A 16,574-nucleotide genomic window follows, 5' to 3' on the forward strand; every position below is an offset into this window, starting at 1 on the left:
TGTACCCAAGTAGCCAAATTGGTGAAGTCATACATTTTGAATGGAATATTTTTTTTACCAAGCATGTGGTGCAGTTGATGGGGGACTTAATTTTGCAAAGAACACAGCGACGCCTCCATGCTGTGCCCTTTTGGCCCTGAGGCACATCCATGCCTGCAGAAACACATTTGGGCAGATGAACACCACTTGTGGCAGGAGCTGGATGAACCAGCTTCAGTGGGGGATGGACACCTTGGCACTGGGGGCTCCCATTCAGAGTCAGTGTCACTGTGAAAGAAAATGTTCAGTTAGAATAGTTTCACATATGAGCCCTGTATCAACAGGTATAATAAACAGATATATATAGAGTACAGGGAACATAAGGTTGAATATATTATTATGGACCTGCTAGATCTACTGTCTCATTTATATTATGACATTTCAGCTAGATCTACTGTCTCTATTATATTCTGAAGACCAGCTAGATCTACTGGCTTTATTATATTACAACAGACCAGCTCTATCTACTGTCTCCATTTCACGTTGGCCATTGTTGTGGGCCTGCCCTCCCCTCAACAGCCTCAGATAATCGCATTGTATTCTTTCGCAGTAAATTGTTTTTTAAATCTGACAACGCAGTTAGATTAGCAAGATTCTAGGCTTTCGAAACATGTGAGACACTTGTATTTTCATGAATGTTTAATATGACTATTTATGTAGCGATCACCATATGTATGGGTTCTGAAGAAGACAGAATGTGAAAGACACAGCAGATGAACTACAGAAGATTTGAACTGAAGCATGGTCAAGAGTTTGGAAGACTGTTATGCTCACAAGTAAAGCACAAAACACTCACATGATGTTCAATCGTTCCAAGCACCATGGACACGTCAATCGATATCTTCACTGTCATTGCTGCAGAAAGCAAAAAAATAACTTTTGGCATAAGGCTCGTTGGTCTAGGGGTATGATTCTCGCTTAGGGTGCGAGAGGTCCCAGGTTCAAATCCCGGATGAGCCCTTTTGCAGATCCTTGAACAATCTCAGACAGGCAGATCTTGGGCCACTGGTCGGAACGCCGACTATCACCTCTTGGGCGCAGGACAAGGTGGCTGAATGGTTTTGGCGATGGGACTGCAAATCTATTTTGATATGCACTTGTTGGTTCAACGTCGCACAACATTTATTATTTTAGATAACTTGCAGAATGTAGGAGCAATTCTGACTTCCAAGTACAACGATAATGATTCAAATGTAATACACTTGAAATGACATCCAGCCCCTAAAACAAATGAATTCCTCAGGCTCTGCATTGGCCGGGAATCGAACCCGGGTCAACTGCTTGGAAGGAAGCTATGCTCACCACTATACCACCAATGCTATGTGCAGCTCATTAGCAACATTGAGACATCGACTCATAATTTGACCGTCATTTTGGTGGAAAGTGATAATTCATTGACCAGACAGATCGTTGGTTTAGGTGTATGATTATGGCTTAGGTTGCGAGAGGTCCCTGGTTAAAAAATCTATCATTTTAATCACTACAGGTTACCTTCAGATTAGTCCCGTGACACTTGTGGGGAACGTAGGGCAAAACGGAGAACATTGCGACAAGTGGGGTCACATTAGTTTGTAGCTCAAGATTTTGGATTCTACAAATAGAACTTGGCACATAGACGGTTCTGACTTCAGACGAGTCTCCTGACACTTGTGGGGGATGTAGAGAAAAATTGAGAATACCACCGTGTTCGTGAGGGTCTCCTCATTCCAGAGAGTGGTCATACGAATTTATTGGTCAAACGGTTCGGAAAGTGAGATGTTTTTGTGAGAAGACCGATTATAGGTATTGTCTCATGGTTTGACAAAAACCGATCTAGGTCCACCATCTTTCACTGCAGATATGGAGGGGTAACATAAGCAGTTGTGGAGGATTGAGACGGATAATCTCTCTAGTTGAAAACGGATCTATTTGAATGGGTATTTTCAACATTAATTGACTTTGATTCACGTACCTTTGCGTCATTTGCCTCAAAATAAATGAGTTCCATTCTTTTGAAGTCTTATTTTTTAATTTGCTCTTTAAAAAATGAATTGATCTCATTTTGCACTTTATTAATTTGTAAAAACTTGTCATCATTTTGCTGTCGCGACTGAAGAAGACAGAATGTGAAAGACACAGCAGATGAACTACAGAAGATTTGAACTGAAGCATGGTCAAGAGTTTGGAAGACTGTTATGCTCACAAGTAAAGCACAAAACACTCACATGATGTTCAATCGTTCCAAGCACCATGGACACGTCAATCGATATCTTCACTGTCATTGCTGCAGAAAGCAAAAAAATAACTTTTGGCATAAGGCTCGTTGGTCTAGGGGTATGATTCTCGCTTAGGGTGTGAGAGGTCCCGGGTTCAAATCCCGGATAAGCCCTCTTGCAGATCCTTGAACAATCTCAGACAGGCAGATCTTGGGCCACTGGTCGGAACGCCGACTATCACCTCTTGGGCGCAGGACAAGGTGGCTGAATGGTTTTGGCGATGGGACTGCAAATCTATTTTGATATGCACTTGTTGGTTCAACGTCGCACAACATTTATTATTTTAGATAACTTGCAGAATGTAGGAGCAATTCTGACTTCCAAGTACAACGATAATGATTCAAATGTAATACACTTGAAATGACATCCAGCCCCTAAAACAAATGAATTCCTCAGGCTCTGCATTGGCCGGGAATCGAACCCGGGTCAACTGCTTGGAAGGAAGCTATGCTCACCACTATACCACCAATGCTATGTGCAGCTCAGTAGCAACATTGAGACATCGACTCATAATTTGACCGTCATTTTGGTGGAAAGTGATAATTCATTGACCAGACAGATCGTTGGTTTAGGTGTATGATTATGGCTTAGGTTGCGAGAGGTCCCTGGTTAAAAAATCTATCATTTTAATCACTACAGGTTACCTTCAGATTAGTCCCGTGACACTTGTGGGGAACGTAGGGCAAAACGGAGAACATTTCGACAAGTGGGGTCACATTAGTTTGTAGCTCAAGATTTTGGATTCTACAAACAGAACTTGGCACATAGACGGTTGTGACTTCAGACGAGTCTCCTGACACTTGTGGGGGATGTAGAGAAAAATTGAGAATACCACCGTGTTCGTGAGGGTCTCCTCATTCCAGAGAGTGGTCATACGAATTTATAGGTCAAACGGTTCGGAAGCTAGAGATGTTTTTGTGAGAAGACCGATTATAGGTATTGTCTCATGGTTTGACAAAAACCGATCTAGGTCCACCATCTTTCACTGCAGATATGGAGGGGTAACATAAGCAGTTGTGGAGGATTGAGACGGATAATCTCTCTAGTTGAAAACGGATCTATTTGAATGGGTATTTTCAACATTAATTGACTTTGATTCACGTACCTTTGCGTCATTTGCCTCAAAATAAATGAGTTCCATTCTTTTGAAGTCTTATTTTTTCATTTGCTCTTTAAAAAATGAATTGATCTCATTTTGCACTTTATTAATTTGTAAAAACTTGTCATCATTTTGCTGTCGCGACTGAAGAAGACAGAATGTGAAAGACACAGCAGATGAACTACAGAAGATTTGAACTGAAGCATGGTCAAGAGTTTGGAAGACTGTTATGCTCACAAGTAAAGCACAAAACACTCACATGATGTTCAATCGTTCCAAGCACCATGGACACGTCAATCGATATCTTCACTGTCATTGCTGCAGAAAGCAAAAAAATAACTTTTGGCATAAGGCTCGTTGGTCTAGGGGTATGATTCTCGCTTAGGGTGCGAGAGGTCCCGGGTTCAAATCCCGGATGAGCCCTTTTGCAGATCCTTGAACAATCTCAGACAGGCAGATCTTGGGCCACTGGTCGGAATGCCGACTATCACCTCTTGGGCGCAGGACAAGGTGGCTGAATGGTTTTGGCGATGGGACTGCAAATCTATTTTGATATGCACTTGTTGGTTCAACGTCGCACAACATTTATTATTTTAGATAACCTGCAGAATGTAGGAGCAATTCTGACTTCCAAGTACAACGATAATGATTCAAATGTAATACACTTGAAATGACATCCAGCCTCTAAAACAAACAAATTCCTCAGGCTCTGCATTGGCCGGGAATCGAACCCCGGTCAACTGCTTGGAAGGCAGCTATGCTCACCACTATACCACCAATGCTATGTGCAGCTCACTAGCAACATTGAGACATCGACTCATAATTTGACCATCATTTTGGTGGAAAGTGATAATTCATTGACCAGACAGATCGTTGGTTTAGGTGTATGATTATGGCTTAGGTTGCGAGAGGTCCCTGGTTAAAAAATCTATCATTTTAATCACTACAGGTTACCTTCAGATTAGTCCCGTGACACTTGTGGGGAACGTAGGGCAAAACGGAGAACATTGCGACAAGTGGGGTCACATTAGTTTGTAGCTCAAGATTTTGGATTCTACAAATAGAACTTGGCACATAGACGGTTCTGACTTCAGACGAGTCTCCTGACACTTGTGGGGGATGTAGAGAAAAATTGAGAATACCACCGTGTTCGTGAGGGTCTCCTCATTCCAGAGAGTGGTCATACGAATTTATTGGTCAAACGGTTCGGAAAGTGAGATGTTTTTGTGAGAAGACCGATTATAGGTATTGTCTCATGGTTTGACAAAAACCGATCTAGGTCCACCATCTTTCACTGCAGATATGGAGGGGTAACATAAGCAGTTGTGGAGGATTGAGACGGATAATCTCTCTAGTTGAAAACGGATCTATTTGAATGGGTATTTTCAACATTAATTGACTTTGATTCACGTACCTTTGCGTCATTTGCCTCAAAATAAATGAGTTCCATTCTTTTGAAGTCTTATTTTTTAATTTGCTCTTTAAAAAATGAATTGATCTCATTTTGCACTTTATTAATTTGTAAAAACTTGTCATCATTTTGCTGTCGCGACTGAAGAAGACAGAATGTGAAAGACACAGCAGATGAACTACAGAAGATTTGAACTGAAGCATGGTCAAGAGTTTGGAAGACTGTTATGCTCACAAGTAAAGCACAAAACACTCACATGATGTTCAATCGTTCCAAGCACCATGGACACGTCAATCGATATCTTCACTGTCATTGCTGCAGAAAGCAAAAAAATAACTTTTGGCATAAGGCTCGTTGGTCTAGGGGTATGATTCTCGCTTAGGGTGCGAGAGGTCCCGGGTTCAAATCCCAAATCTTGCAGATCCTTGAACAATCTCAGACAGGCAGATCTTGGGCCACTGGTCGGAACGCCGACTATCACCTCTTGGGCGCAGGACAAGGTGGCTGAATGGTTTTGGCGATGGGACTGCAAATCTATTTTGATATGCACTTGTTGGTTCAACGTCGCACAACATTTATTATTTTAGATAACTTGCAGAATGTAGGAGCAATTCTGACTTCCAAGTACAACGATAATGATTCAAATGTAATACACTTGAAATGACATCCAGCCCCTAAAACAAATGAATTCCTCAGGCTCTGCATTGGCCGGGAATCAAACCCGGGTCAACTGCTTGGAAGGAAGCTATGCTCACCACTATAACACCAATGCTATGTGCAGCTCATTAGCAACATTGAGACATCGACTCATAATTTGACCGTCATTTTGGTGGAAAGTGATAATTCATTGACCAGACAGATCGTTGGTTTAGGTGTATGATTATGGCTTAGGTTGCGAGAGGTCCCTGGTTAAAAAATCTATCATTTTAATCACTACAGGTTACCTTCAGATTAGTCCCGTGACACTTGTGGGGAACGTAGGGCAAAACGGAGAACATTGCGACAAGTGGGGTCACATTAGTTTGTAGCTCAAGATTTTGGATTCTACAAATAGAACTTGGCACATAGACGGTTCTGACTTCAGACGAGTCTCCTGACACTTGTGGGGGATGTAGAGAAAAATTGAGAATACCACCGTGTTCGTGAGGGTCTCCTCATTCCAGAGAGTGGTCATACGAATTTATAGGTCAAACGGTTCGGAAGCTAGAGATGTTTTTGTGAGAAGACCGATTATAGGTATTGTCTCATGGTTTGACAAAAACCGATCTAGGTCCACCATCTTTCACTGCAGATATGGAGGGGTAACATAAGCAGTTGTGGAGGATTGAGACGGATACGCTGAGTAATCTCTCTAGTTGAAAACGGATCTATTTGAATGGGTATTTTCAACATTAATTGACTTTGATTCACGTACCTTTGCGTCATTTGACTCAAAATAAATGAGTTCCATTCTTTTGAAGTCTTATTTTTTCATTTGCTCTTTAAAAAATGAATTGATCTCATTTTGCACTTTATTAATTTGTAAAAACTCGTCATCATTTTGCTGTCGCGACTGAAGAAGACAGAATGTGAAAGAAACAGCAGATGAACTACAGAAGATTTGAACTGAAGCATGGTCAAGAGTTACTTATGCTCACAAGTAAAGCACAAAACACTCACATGATGTTCAATCGTTCCAAGCACCATGGACACGTCAATCGATATCTTCACTGTCATTGCTGCAGAAAGCAAAAAAATAACTTTTGGCATAAGGCTCGTTGGTCTAGGGGTATGATTCTCGCTTAGGGTGCGAGAGGTCCCGGGTTCAAATCCCGGATGAGCCCTTTTGCAGATCCTTGAACAATCTCAGACAGGCAGATCTTGGGCCACTGGTCGGAATGCCGACTATCACCTCTTGGGCGCAGGACAAGGTGGCTGAATGGTTTTGGCGATGGGACTGCAAATCTATTTTGATATGCACTTGTTGGTTCAACGTCGCACAACATTTATTATTTTAGATAACCTGCAGAATGTAGGAGCAATTCTGACTTCCAAGTACAACGATAATGATTCCAATGTAATACACTTGAAATGACATCCAGCCCCTAAAACAAATGAATTCCTCAGGCTCTGCATTGGCCGGGAATCGAACCCGGGTCAACTGCTTGGAAGGCAGCTATGCTCACCACTATACCACCAATGCTATGTGCAGCTCAGTAGCAACATTGAGACATCGACTCATAATTTGACCGTCATTTTGGTGGAAAGTGATAATTCATTGACCAGACAGATCGTTGGTTTAGGTGTATGATTATGGCTTAGGTTGCGAGAGGTCCCTGGTTAAAAAATCTATCATTTTAATCACTACAGGTTACCTTCAGATTAGTCCCGTGACACTTGTGGGGAACGTAGGGCAAAACGGAGAACATTGCGACAAGTGGGGTCACATTAGTTTGTAGCTCAAGATTTTGGATTCTACAAACAGAACTTGGCACATAGACGGTTCTGACTTCAGACGAGTCTCCTGACACTTGTGGGGGATGTAGAGAAAAATTGAGAATACCACCGTGTTCGTGAGGGTCTCCTCATTCCAGAGAGTGGTCATACGAATTTGTAGGTCAAACGGTTCGGAAGCTAGAGATGTTCTTGTGAGAAGACCGATTATAGGTATTGTCTCATGGTTTGACAAAAACCGATCTAGGTCCACCATCTTTCACTGCAGATATGCAGGGGTAACATAAGCAGTTGTGGAGGATTGAGACGGATACGCTGAGTCTTAATCTCTCTAGTTGAAAACGGATCTATTTGAATGGGTATTTTCAACATTAATTGACTTTGATTCACGTACCTTTGCGTCATTTGACTCAAAATAAATGAGTTCCATTCTTTTGAAGTCTTATTTTTTCATTTGCTCTTTAAAAAATGAATTGATCTCATTTTGCACTTTATTAATTTGTAAAAACTCGTCATCATTTTGCTGTCGCGACTGAAGAAGACAGAATGTGAAAGAAACAGCAGATGAACTACAGAAGATTTGAACTGAAGCATGGTCAAGAGTTACTTATGCTCACAAGTAAAGCACAAAACACTCACATGATGTTCAATCGTTCCAAGCACCATGGACACGTCAATCGATATCTTCACTGTCATTGCTGCAGAAAGCAAAAAAATAACTTTTGGCATAAGGCTCGTTGGTCTAGGGGTATGTTTCTCGCTTAGGGTGCGAGAGGTCCCGGGTTCAAATCCCGGATGAGCCCTTTTGCAGATCCTTGAACAATCTCAGACAGGCAGATCTTGGGCCACTGGTCGGAATGCCGACTATCACCTCTTGGGCGCAGGACAAGGTGGCTGAATGGTTTTGGCGATGGGACTGCAAATCTATTTTGATATGCACTTGTTGGTTCAACGTCGCACAACATTTATTATTTTAGATAACCTGCAGAATGTAGGAGCAATTCTGACTTCCAAGTACAACGATAATGATTCCAATGTAATACACTTGAAATGACATCCAGCCCCTAAAACAAATGAATTCCTCAGGCTCTGCATTGGCCGGGAATCGAACCCGGGTCAACTGCTTGGAAGGCAGCTATGCTCACCACTATACCACCAATGCTATGTGCAGCTCAGTAGCAACATTGAGACATCGACTCATAATTTGACCGTCATTTTGGTGGAAAGTGATAATTCATTGACCAGACAGATCGTTGGTTTAGGTGTATGATTATGGCTTAGGTTGCGAGAGGTCCCTGGTTAAAAAATCTATCATTTTAATCACTACAGGTTACCTTCAGATTAGTCCCGTGACACTTGTGGGGAACGTAGGGCAAAACGGAGAACATTGCGACAAGTGGGGTCACATTAGTTTGTAGCTCAAGATTTTGGATTCTACAAACAGAACTTGGCACATAGACGGTTCTGACTTCAGACGAGTCTCCTGACACTTGTGGGGGATGTAGAGAAAAATTGAGAATACCACCGTGTTCGTGAGGGTCTCCTCATTCCAGAGAGTGGTCATACGAATTTGTAGGTCAAACGGTTCGGAAGCTAGAGATGTTTTTGTGAGAAGACCGATTATAGGTATTGTCTCATGGTTTGACAAAAACCGATCTAGGTCCACCATCTTTCACTGCAGATATGGAGGGGTAACATAAGCAGTTGTGGAGGATTGAGACGGATACGCTGAGTCTTAATCTCTCTAGTTGAAAACGGATCTATTTGAATGGGTATTTTCAACATTAATTGACTTTGATTCACGTACCTTTGCGTCATTTGACTCAAAATAAATGAGTTCCATTCTTTTGAAGTCTTATTTTTTCATTTGCTCTTTAAAAAATGAATTGATCTCATTTTGCACTTTATTAATTTGTAAAAACTCGTCATCATTTTGCTGTCGCGACTGAAGAAGACAGAATGTGAAAGACACAGCAGATGAACTACAGAAGATTTGAACTGAAGCATGGTCAAGAGTTTGGAAGACTGTTATGCTCACAAGTAAAGCACAAAACACTCACATGATGTTCAATCGTTCCAAGCACCATGGACACGTCAATCGATATCTTCACTGTCATTGCTGCAGAAAGCAAAAAAATAACTTTTGGCATAAGGCTCGTTGGTCTAGGGGTATGATTCTCGCTTAGGGTGCGAGAGGTCCCGGGTTCAAATCCCGGATGAGCCCTTTTGCAGATCCTTGAACAATCTCAGACAGGCAGATCTTGGGCCACTGGTCGGAATGCCGACTATCACCTCTTGGGCGCAGGACAAGGTGGCTGAATGGTTTTGGCGATGGGACTGCAAATCTATTTTGATATGCACTTGTTGGTTCAACGTCGCACAACATTTATTATTTTAGATAACCTGCAGAATGTAGGAGCAATTCTGACTTCCAAGTACAACGATAATGATTCAAATGTAATACACTTGAAATGACATCCAGCCCCTAAAACAAATGAATTCCTCAGGCTCTGCATTGGCCGGGAATCGAACCCGGGTCAACTGCTTGGAAGGCAGCTATGCTCACCACTATACCACCAATGCTATGTGCAGCTCAGTAGCAACATTGAGACATCGACTCATAATTTGACCGTCATTTTGGTGGAAAGTGATAATTCATTGACCAGACAGATCGTTGGTTTAGGTGTATGATTATGGCTTAGGTTGCGAGAGGTCCCTGGTTAAAAAATCTATCATTTTAATCACTACAGGTTACCTTCAGATTAGTCCCGTGACACTTGTGGGGAACGTAGGGCAAAACGGAGAACATTGCGACAAGTGGGGTCACATTAGTTTGTAGCTCAAGATTTTGGATTCTACAAACAGAACTTGGCACATAGACGGTTCTGACTTCAGACGAGTCTCCTGACACTTGTGGGGGATGTAGAGAAAAATTGAGAATACCACCGTGTTCGTGAGGGTCTCCTCATTCCAGAGAGTGGTCATACGAATTTGTAGGTCAAACGGTTCGGAAGCTAGAGATGTTTTTGTGAGAAGACCGATTATAGGTATTGTCTCATGGTTTGACAAAAACCGATCTAGGTCCACCATCTTTCACTGCAGATATGGAGGGGTAACATAAGCAGTTGTGGAGGATTGAGACGGATACGCTGAGTCTTAATCTCTCTAGTTGAAAACGGATCTATTTGAATGGGTATTTTCAACATTAATTGACTTTGATTCACGTACCTTTGCGTCATTTGACTCAAAATAAATGAGTTCCATTCTTTTGAAGTCTTATTTTTTCATTTGCTCTTTAAAAAATGAATTGATCTCATTTTGCACTTTATTAATTTGTAAAAACTCGTCATCATTTTGCTGTCGCGACTGAAGAAGACAGAATGTGAAAGACACAGCAGATGAACTACAGAAGATTTGAACTGAAGCATGGTCAAGAGTTTGGAAGACTGTTATGCTCACAAGTAAAGCACAAAACACTCACATGATGTTCAATCGTTCCAAGCACCATGGACACGTCAATCGATATCTTCACTGTCATTGCTGCAGAAAGCAAAAAAATAACTTTTGGCATAAGGCTCGTTGGTCTAGGGGTATGATTCTCGCTTAGGGTGCGAGAGGTCCCGGGTTCAAATCCCGGATGAGCCCTTTTGCAGATCCTTGAACAATCTCAGACAGGCAGATCTTGGGCCACTGGTCGGAATGCCGACTATCACCTCTTGGGCGCAGGACAAGGTGGCTGAATGGTTTTGGCGATGGGACTGCAAATCTATTTTGATATGCACTTGTTGGTTCAACGTCGCACAACATTTATTATTTTAGATAACCTGCAGAATGTAGGAGCAATTCTGACTTCCAAGTACAACGATAATGATTCAAATGTAATACACTTGAAATGACATCCAGCCCCTAAAACAAATGAATTCCTCAGGCTCTGCATTGGCCGGGAATCGAACCCGGGTCAACTGCTTGGAAGGCAGCTATGCTCACCACTATACCACCAATGCTATGTGCAGCTCAGTAGCAACATTGAGACATCGACTCATAATTTGACCGTCATTTTGGTGGAAAGTGATAATTCATTGACCAGACAGATCGTTGGTTTAGGTGTATGATTATGGCTTAGGTTGCGAGAGGTCCCTGGTTAAAAAATCTATCATTTTAATCACTACAGGTTACCTTCAGATTAGTCCCGTGACACTTGTGGGGAACGTAGGGCAAAACGGAGAACATTGCGACAAGTGGGGTCACATTAGTTTGTAGCTCAAGATTTTGGATTCTACAAACAGAACTTGGCACATAGACGGTTCTGACTTCAGACGAGTCTCCTGACACTTGTGGGGGATGTAGAGAAAAATTGAGAATACCACCGTGTTCGTGAGGGTCTCCTCATTCCAGAGAGTGGTCATACGAATTTGTAGGTCAAACGGTTCGGAAGCTAGAGATGTTTTTGTGAGAAGACCGATTATAGGTATTGTCTCATGGTTTGACAAAAACCGATCTAGGTCCACCATCTTTCACTGCAGATATGGAGGGGTAACATAAGCAGTTGTGGAGGATTGAGACGGATACGCTGAGTCTTAATCTCTCTAGTTGAAAACGGATCTATTTGAATGGGTATTTTCAACATTAATTGACTTTGATTCACGTACCTTTGCGTCATTTGACTCAAAATAAATGAGTTCCATTCTTTTGAAGTCTTATTTTTTCATTTGCTCTTTAAAAAATGAATTGATCTCATTTTGCACTTTATTAATTTGTAAAAACTCGTCATCATTTTGCTGTCGCGACTGAAGAAGACAGAATGTGAAAGACACAGCAGATGAACTACAGAAGATTTGAACTGAAGCATGGTCAAGAGTTTGGAAGACTGTTATGCTCACAAGTAAAGCACAAAACACTCACATGATGTTCAATCGTTCCAAGCACCATGGACACGTCAATCGATATCTTCACTGTCATTGCTGCAGAAAGCAAAAAAATAACTTTTGGCATAAGGCTCGTTGGTCTAGGGGTATGATTCTCGCTTAGGGTGCGAGAGGTCCCGGGTTCAAATCCCGGATGAGCCCTTTTGCAGATCCTTGAACAATCTCAGACAGGCAGATCTTGGGCCACTGGTCGGAATGCCGACTATCACCTCTTGGGCGCAGGACAAGGTGGCTGAATGGTTTTGGCGATGGGACTGCAAATCTATTTTGATATGCACTTGTTGGTTCAACGTCGCACAACATTTATTATTTTAGATAACCTGCAGAATGTAGGAGCAATTCTGACTTCCAAGTACAACGATAATGATTCAAATGTAATACACTTGAAATGACATCCAGCCCCTAAAACAAATGAATTCCTCAGGCTCTGCATTGGCCGGGAATCGAACCCGGGTCAACTGCTTGGAAGGCAGCTATGCTCACCACTATACCACCAATGCTATGTGCAGCTCAGTAGCAACATTGAGACATCGACTCATAATTTGACCGTCATTTTGGTGGAAAGTGATAATTCATTGACCAGACAGATCGTTGGTTTAGGTGTATGATTATGGCTTAGGTTGCGAGAGGTCCCTGGTTAAAAAATCTATCATTTTAATCACTACAGGTTACCTTCAGATTAGTCCCGTGACACTTGTGGGGAACGTAGGGCAAAACGGAGAACATTGCGACAAGTGGGGTCACATTAGTTTGTAGCTCAAGATTTTGGATTCTACAAACAGAACTTGGCACATAGACGGTTCTGACTTCAGACGAGTCTCCTGACACTTGTGGGGGATGTAGAGAAAAATTGAGAATACCACCGTGTTCGTGAGGGTCTCCTCATTCCAGAGAGTGGTCATACGAATTTGTAGGTCAAACGGTTCGGAAGCTAGAGATGTTTTTGTGAGAAGACCGATTATAGGTATTGTCTCATGGTTTGACAAAAACCGATCTAGGTCCACCATCTTTCACTGCAGATATGGAGGGGTAACATAAGCAGTTGTGGAGGATTGAGACGGATACGCTGAGTCTTAATCTCTCTAGTTGAAAACGGATCTATTTGAATGGGTATTTTCAACATTAATTGACTTTGATTCACGTACCTTTGCGTCATTTGACTCAAAATAAATGAGTTCCATTCTTTTGAAGTCTTATTTTTTCATTTGCTCTTTAAAAAATGAATTGATCTCATTTTGCACTTTATTAATTTGTAAAAACTCGTCATCATTTTGCTGTCGCGACTGAAGAAGACAGAATGTGAAAGACACAGCAGATGAACTACAGAAGATTTGAACTGAAGCATGGTCAAGAGTTTGGAAGACTGTTATGCTCACAAGTAAAGCACAAAACACTCACATGATGTTCAATCGTTCCAAGCACCATGGACACGTCAATCGATATCTTCACTGTCATTGCTGCAGAAAGCAAAAAAATAACTTTTGGCATAAGGCTCGTTGGTCTAGGGGTATGATTCTCGCTTAGGGTGCGAGAGGTCCCGGGTTCAAATCCCGGATGAGCCCTTTTGCAGATCCTTGAACAATCTCAGACAGGCAGATCTTGGGCCACTGGTCGGAATGCCGACTATCACCTCTTGGGCGCAGGACAAGGTGGCTGAATGGTTTTGGCGATGGGACTGCAAATCTATTTTGATATGCACTTGTTGGTTCAACGTCGCACAACATTTATTATTTTAGATAACCTGCAGAATGTAGGAGCAATTCTGACTTCCAAGTACAACGATAATGATTCAAATGTAATACACTTGAAATGACATCCAGCCCCTAAAACAAATGAATTCCTCAGGCTCTGCATTGGCCGGGAATCGAACCCGGGTCAACTGCTTGGAAGGCAGCTATGCTCACCACTATACCACCAATGCTATGTGCAGCTCAGTAGCAACATTGAGACATCGACTCATAATTTGACCGTCATTTTGGTGGAAAGTGATAATTCATTGACCAGACAGATCGTTGGTTTAGGTGTATGATTATGGCTTAGGTTGCGAGAGGTCCCTGGTTAAAAAATCTATCATTTTAATCACTACAGGTTACCTTCAGATTAGTCCCGTGACACTTGTGGGGAACGTAGGGCAAAACGGAGAACATTGCGACAAGTGGGGTCACATTAGTTTGTAGCTCAAGATTTTGGATTCTACAAACAGAACTTGGCACATAGACGGTTCTGACTTCAGACGAGTCTCCTGACACTTGTGGGGGATGTAGAGAAAAATTGAGAATACCACCGTGTTCGTGAGGGTCTCCTCATTCCAGAGAGTGGTCATACGAATTTGTAGGTCAAACGGTTCGGAAGCTAGAGATGTTTTTGTGAGAAGACCGATTATAGGTATTGTCTCATGGTTTGACAAAAACCGATCTAGGTCCACCATCTTTCACTGCAGATATGGAGGGGTAACATAAGCAGTTGTGGAGGATTGAGACGGATACGCTGAGTCTTAATCTCTCTAGTTGAAAACGGATCTATTTGAATGGGTATTTTCAACATTAATTGACTTTGATTCACGTACCTTTGCGTCATTTGACTCAAAATAAATGAGTTCCATTCTTTTGAAGTCTTATTTTTTCATTTGCTCTTTAAAAAATGAATTGATCTCATTTTGCACTTTATTAATTTGTAAAAACTCGTCATCATTTTGCTGTCGCGACTGAAGAAGACAGAATGTGAAAGAAACAGCAGATGAACTACAGAAGATTTGAACTGAAGCATGGTCAAGAGTTTGGAAGACTGTTATGCTCACAAGTAAAGCACAAAACACTCACATGATGTTCAATCGTTCCAAGCACCATGGACACGTCAATCGATATCTTCACTGTCATTGCTGCAGAAAGCAAAAAAATAACTTTTGGCATAAGGCTCGTTGGTCTAGGGGTATGATTCTCGCTTAGGGTGCGAGAGGTCCCGGGTTCAAATCCCGGATGAGCCCTTTTGCAGATCCTTGAACAATCTCAGACAGGCAGATCTTGGGCCACTGGTCGGAATGCCGACTATCACCTCTTGGGCGCAGGACAAGGTGGCTGAATGGTTTTGGCGATGGGACTGCAAATCTATTTTGATATGCACTTGTTGGTTCAACGTCGCACAACATTTATTATTTTAGATAACCTGCAGAATGTAGGAGCAATTCTGACTTCCAAGTACAACGATAATGATTCAAATGTAATACACTTGAAATGACATCCAGCCCCTAAAACAAATGAATTCCTCAGGCTCTGCATTGGCCGGGAATCGAACCCGGGTCAACTGCTTGGAAGGCAGCTATGCTCACCACTATACCACCAATGCTATGTGCAGCTCAGTAGCAACATTGAGACATCGACTCATAATTTGACCGTCATTTTGGTGGAAAGTGATAATTCATTGACCAGACAGATCGTTGGTTTAGGTGTATGATTATGGCTTAGGTTGCGAGAGGTCCCTGGTTAAAAAATCTATCATTTTAATCACTACAGGTTACCTTCAGATTAGTCCCGTGACACTTGTGGGGAACGTAGGGCAAAACGGAGAACATTGCGACAAGTGGGGTCACATTAGTTTGTAGCTCAAGATTTTGGATTCTACAAACAGAACTTGGCACATAGACGGTTCTGACTTCAGACGAGTCTCCTGACACTTGTGGGGGATGTAGAGAAAAATTGAGAATACCACCGTGTTCGTGAGGGTCTCCTCATTCCAGAGAGTGGTCATACGAATTTGTAGGTCAAACGGTTCGGAAGCTAGAGATGTTTTTGTGAGAAGACCGATTATAGGTATTGTCTCATGGTTTGACAAAAACCGATCTAGGTCCACCATCTTTCACTGCAGATATGGAGGGGTAACATAAGCAGTTGTGGAGGATTGAGACGGATACGCTGAGTCTTAATCTCTCTAGTTGAAAACGGATCTATTTGAATGGGTATTTTCAACATTAATTGACTTTGATTCACGTACCTTTGCGTCATTTGACTCAAAATAAATGAGTTCCATTCTTTTGAAGTCTTATTTTTTCATTTGCTCTTTAAAAAATGAATTGATCTCATTTTGCACTTTATTAATTTGTAAAAACTCGTCATCATTTTGCTGTCGCGACTGAAGAAGACAGAATGTGAAAGACACAGCAGATGAACTACAGAAGATTTGAACTGAAGCATGGTCAAGAGTTTGGAAGACTGTTATGCTCACAAGTAAAGCACAAAACACTCACATGATGTTCAATCGTTCCAAGCACCATGGACACGTCAATCGATATCTTCACTGTCATTGCTGCAGAAAGCAAAAAAATAACTTTTGGCATAAGGCTCGTTGGTCTAGGGGTATGATTCTCGCTTAGGGTGCGAGAGGTCCCGGGTTCAAATCCCGGATGAGCCCTTTTGCAG

The 16,574-nt window shown here is 42.0% G+C and overlaps 21 non-coding genes across 21 annotated transcripts; 11 read left to right on the top strand and 10 right to left on the bottom strand.

Annotated features, from left to right (window-relative positions):
* Nucleotides 1–927: 927 nt before the first annotated feature.
* On the top strand, nt 928–999 carry trnap-agg (transfer RNA proline (anticodon AGG)). Its single transcript has one exon. It is a non-coding gene; the product is annotated as a tRNA-Pro (tRNA).
* A 287-nt stretch (nt 1,000–1,286) lies between these two features.
* Nucleotides 1,287–1,358, bottom strand: trnag-ucc (transfer RNA glycine (anticodon UCC)). Its single transcript has one exon. It is a non-coding gene; the product is annotated as a tRNA-Gly (tRNA).
* A 977-nt stretch (nt 1,359–2,335) lies between these two features.
* Nucleotides 2,336–2,407, top strand: trnap-agg (transfer RNA proline (anticodon AGG)). Its single transcript has one exon. It is a non-coding gene; the product is annotated as a tRNA-Pro (tRNA).
* Nucleotides 2,408–2,694: 287 nt separating this feature from the next.
* Nucleotides 2,695–2,766, bottom strand: trnag-ucc (transfer RNA glycine (anticodon UCC)). Its single transcript has one exon. It is a non-coding gene; the product is annotated as a tRNA-Gly (tRNA).
* A 978-nt stretch (nt 2,767–3,744) lies between these two features.
* trnap-agg (transfer RNA proline (anticodon AGG)) lies at nt 3,745–3,816 on the top strand. The gene has a single exon. It is a non-coding gene; the product is annotated as a tRNA-Pro (tRNA).
* Nucleotides 3,817–4,103: 287 nt separating this feature from the next.
* Nucleotides 4,104–4,175, bottom strand: trnag-ucc (transfer RNA glycine (anticodon UCC)). The gene has a single exon. It is a non-coding gene; the product is annotated as a tRNA-Gly (tRNA).
* Nucleotides 4,176–6,555: 2,380 nt separating this feature from the next.
* Nucleotides 6,556–6,627, top strand: trnap-agg (transfer RNA proline (anticodon AGG)). The gene has a single exon. It is a non-coding gene; the product is annotated as a tRNA-Pro (tRNA).
* A 287-nt stretch (nt 6,628–6,914) lies between these two features.
* trnag-ucc (transfer RNA glycine (anticodon UCC)) lies at nt 6,915–6,986 on the bottom strand. The gene has a single exon. It is a non-coding gene; the product is annotated as a tRNA-Gly (tRNA).
* A 982-nt stretch (nt 6,987–7,968) lies between these two features.
* trnap-agg (transfer RNA proline (anticodon AGG)) lies at nt 7,969–8,040 on the top strand. The gene has a single exon. It is a non-coding gene; the product is annotated as a tRNA-Pro (tRNA).
* A 287-nt stretch (nt 8,041–8,327) lies between these two features.
* On the bottom strand, nt 8,328–8,399 carry trnag-ucc (transfer RNA glycine (anticodon UCC)). Its single transcript has one exon. It is a non-coding gene; the product is annotated as a tRNA-Gly (tRNA).
* A 990-nt stretch (nt 8,400–9,389) lies between these two features.
* trnap-agg (transfer RNA proline (anticodon AGG)) lies at nt 9,390–9,461 on the top strand. Its single transcript has one exon. It is a non-coding gene; the product is annotated as a tRNA-Pro (tRNA).
* Nucleotides 9,462–9,748: 287 nt separating this feature from the next.
* On the bottom strand, nt 9,749–9,820 carry trnag-ucc (transfer RNA glycine (anticodon UCC)). Its single transcript has one exon. It is a non-coding gene; the product is annotated as a tRNA-Gly (tRNA).
* A 990-nt stretch (nt 9,821–10,810) lies between these two features.
* Nucleotides 10,811–10,882, top strand: trnap-agg (transfer RNA proline (anticodon AGG)). Its single transcript has one exon. It is a non-coding gene; the product is annotated as a tRNA-Pro (tRNA).
* Nucleotides 10,883–11,169: 287 nt separating this feature from the next.
* trnag-ucc (transfer RNA glycine (anticodon UCC)) lies at nt 11,170–11,241 on the bottom strand. Its single transcript has one exon. It is a non-coding gene; the product is annotated as a tRNA-Gly (tRNA).
* A 990-nt stretch (nt 11,242–12,231) lies between these two features.
* Nucleotides 12,232–12,303, top strand: trnap-agg (transfer RNA proline (anticodon AGG)). Its single transcript has one exon. It is a non-coding gene; the product is annotated as a tRNA-Pro (tRNA).
* Nucleotides 12,304–12,590: 287 nt separating this feature from the next.
* trnag-ucc (transfer RNA glycine (anticodon UCC)) lies at nt 12,591–12,662 on the bottom strand. Its single transcript has one exon. It is a non-coding gene; the product is annotated as a tRNA-Gly (tRNA).
* A 990-nt stretch (nt 12,663–13,652) lies between these two features.
* On the top strand, nt 13,653–13,724 carry trnap-agg (transfer RNA proline (anticodon AGG)). The gene has a single exon. It is a non-coding gene; the product is annotated as a tRNA-Pro (tRNA).
* A 287-nt stretch (nt 13,725–14,011) lies between these two features.
* Nucleotides 14,012–14,083, bottom strand: trnag-ucc (transfer RNA glycine (anticodon UCC)). The gene has a single exon. It is a non-coding gene; the product is annotated as a tRNA-Gly (tRNA).
* A 990-nt stretch (nt 14,084–15,073) lies between these two features.
* Nucleotides 15,074–15,145, top strand: trnap-agg (transfer RNA proline (anticodon AGG)). Its single transcript has one exon. It is a non-coding gene; the product is annotated as a tRNA-Pro (tRNA).
* Nucleotides 15,146–15,432: 287 nt separating this feature from the next.
* On the bottom strand, nt 15,433–15,504 carry trnag-ucc (transfer RNA glycine (anticodon UCC)). Its single transcript has one exon. It is a non-coding gene; the product is annotated as a tRNA-Gly (tRNA).
* Nucleotides 15,505–16,494: 990 nt separating this feature from the next.
* On the top strand, nt 16,495–16,566 carry trnap-agg (transfer RNA proline (anticodon AGG)). Its single transcript has one exon. It is a non-coding gene; the product is annotated as a tRNA-Pro (tRNA).
* Nucleotides 16,567–16,574: the final 8 nt, after the last annotated feature.

Source organism: Oncorhynchus clarkii, chromosome 9 (genome assembly GCF_045791955.1).
Source record: "Oncorhynchus clarkii lewisi isolate Uvic-CL-2024 chromosome 9, UVic_Ocla_1.0, whole genome shotgun sequence".
Classification (NCBI taxonomy): Eukaryota; Metazoa; Chordata; class Actinopteri; order Salmoniformes; family Salmonidae; genus Oncorhynchus; species Oncorhynchus clarkii.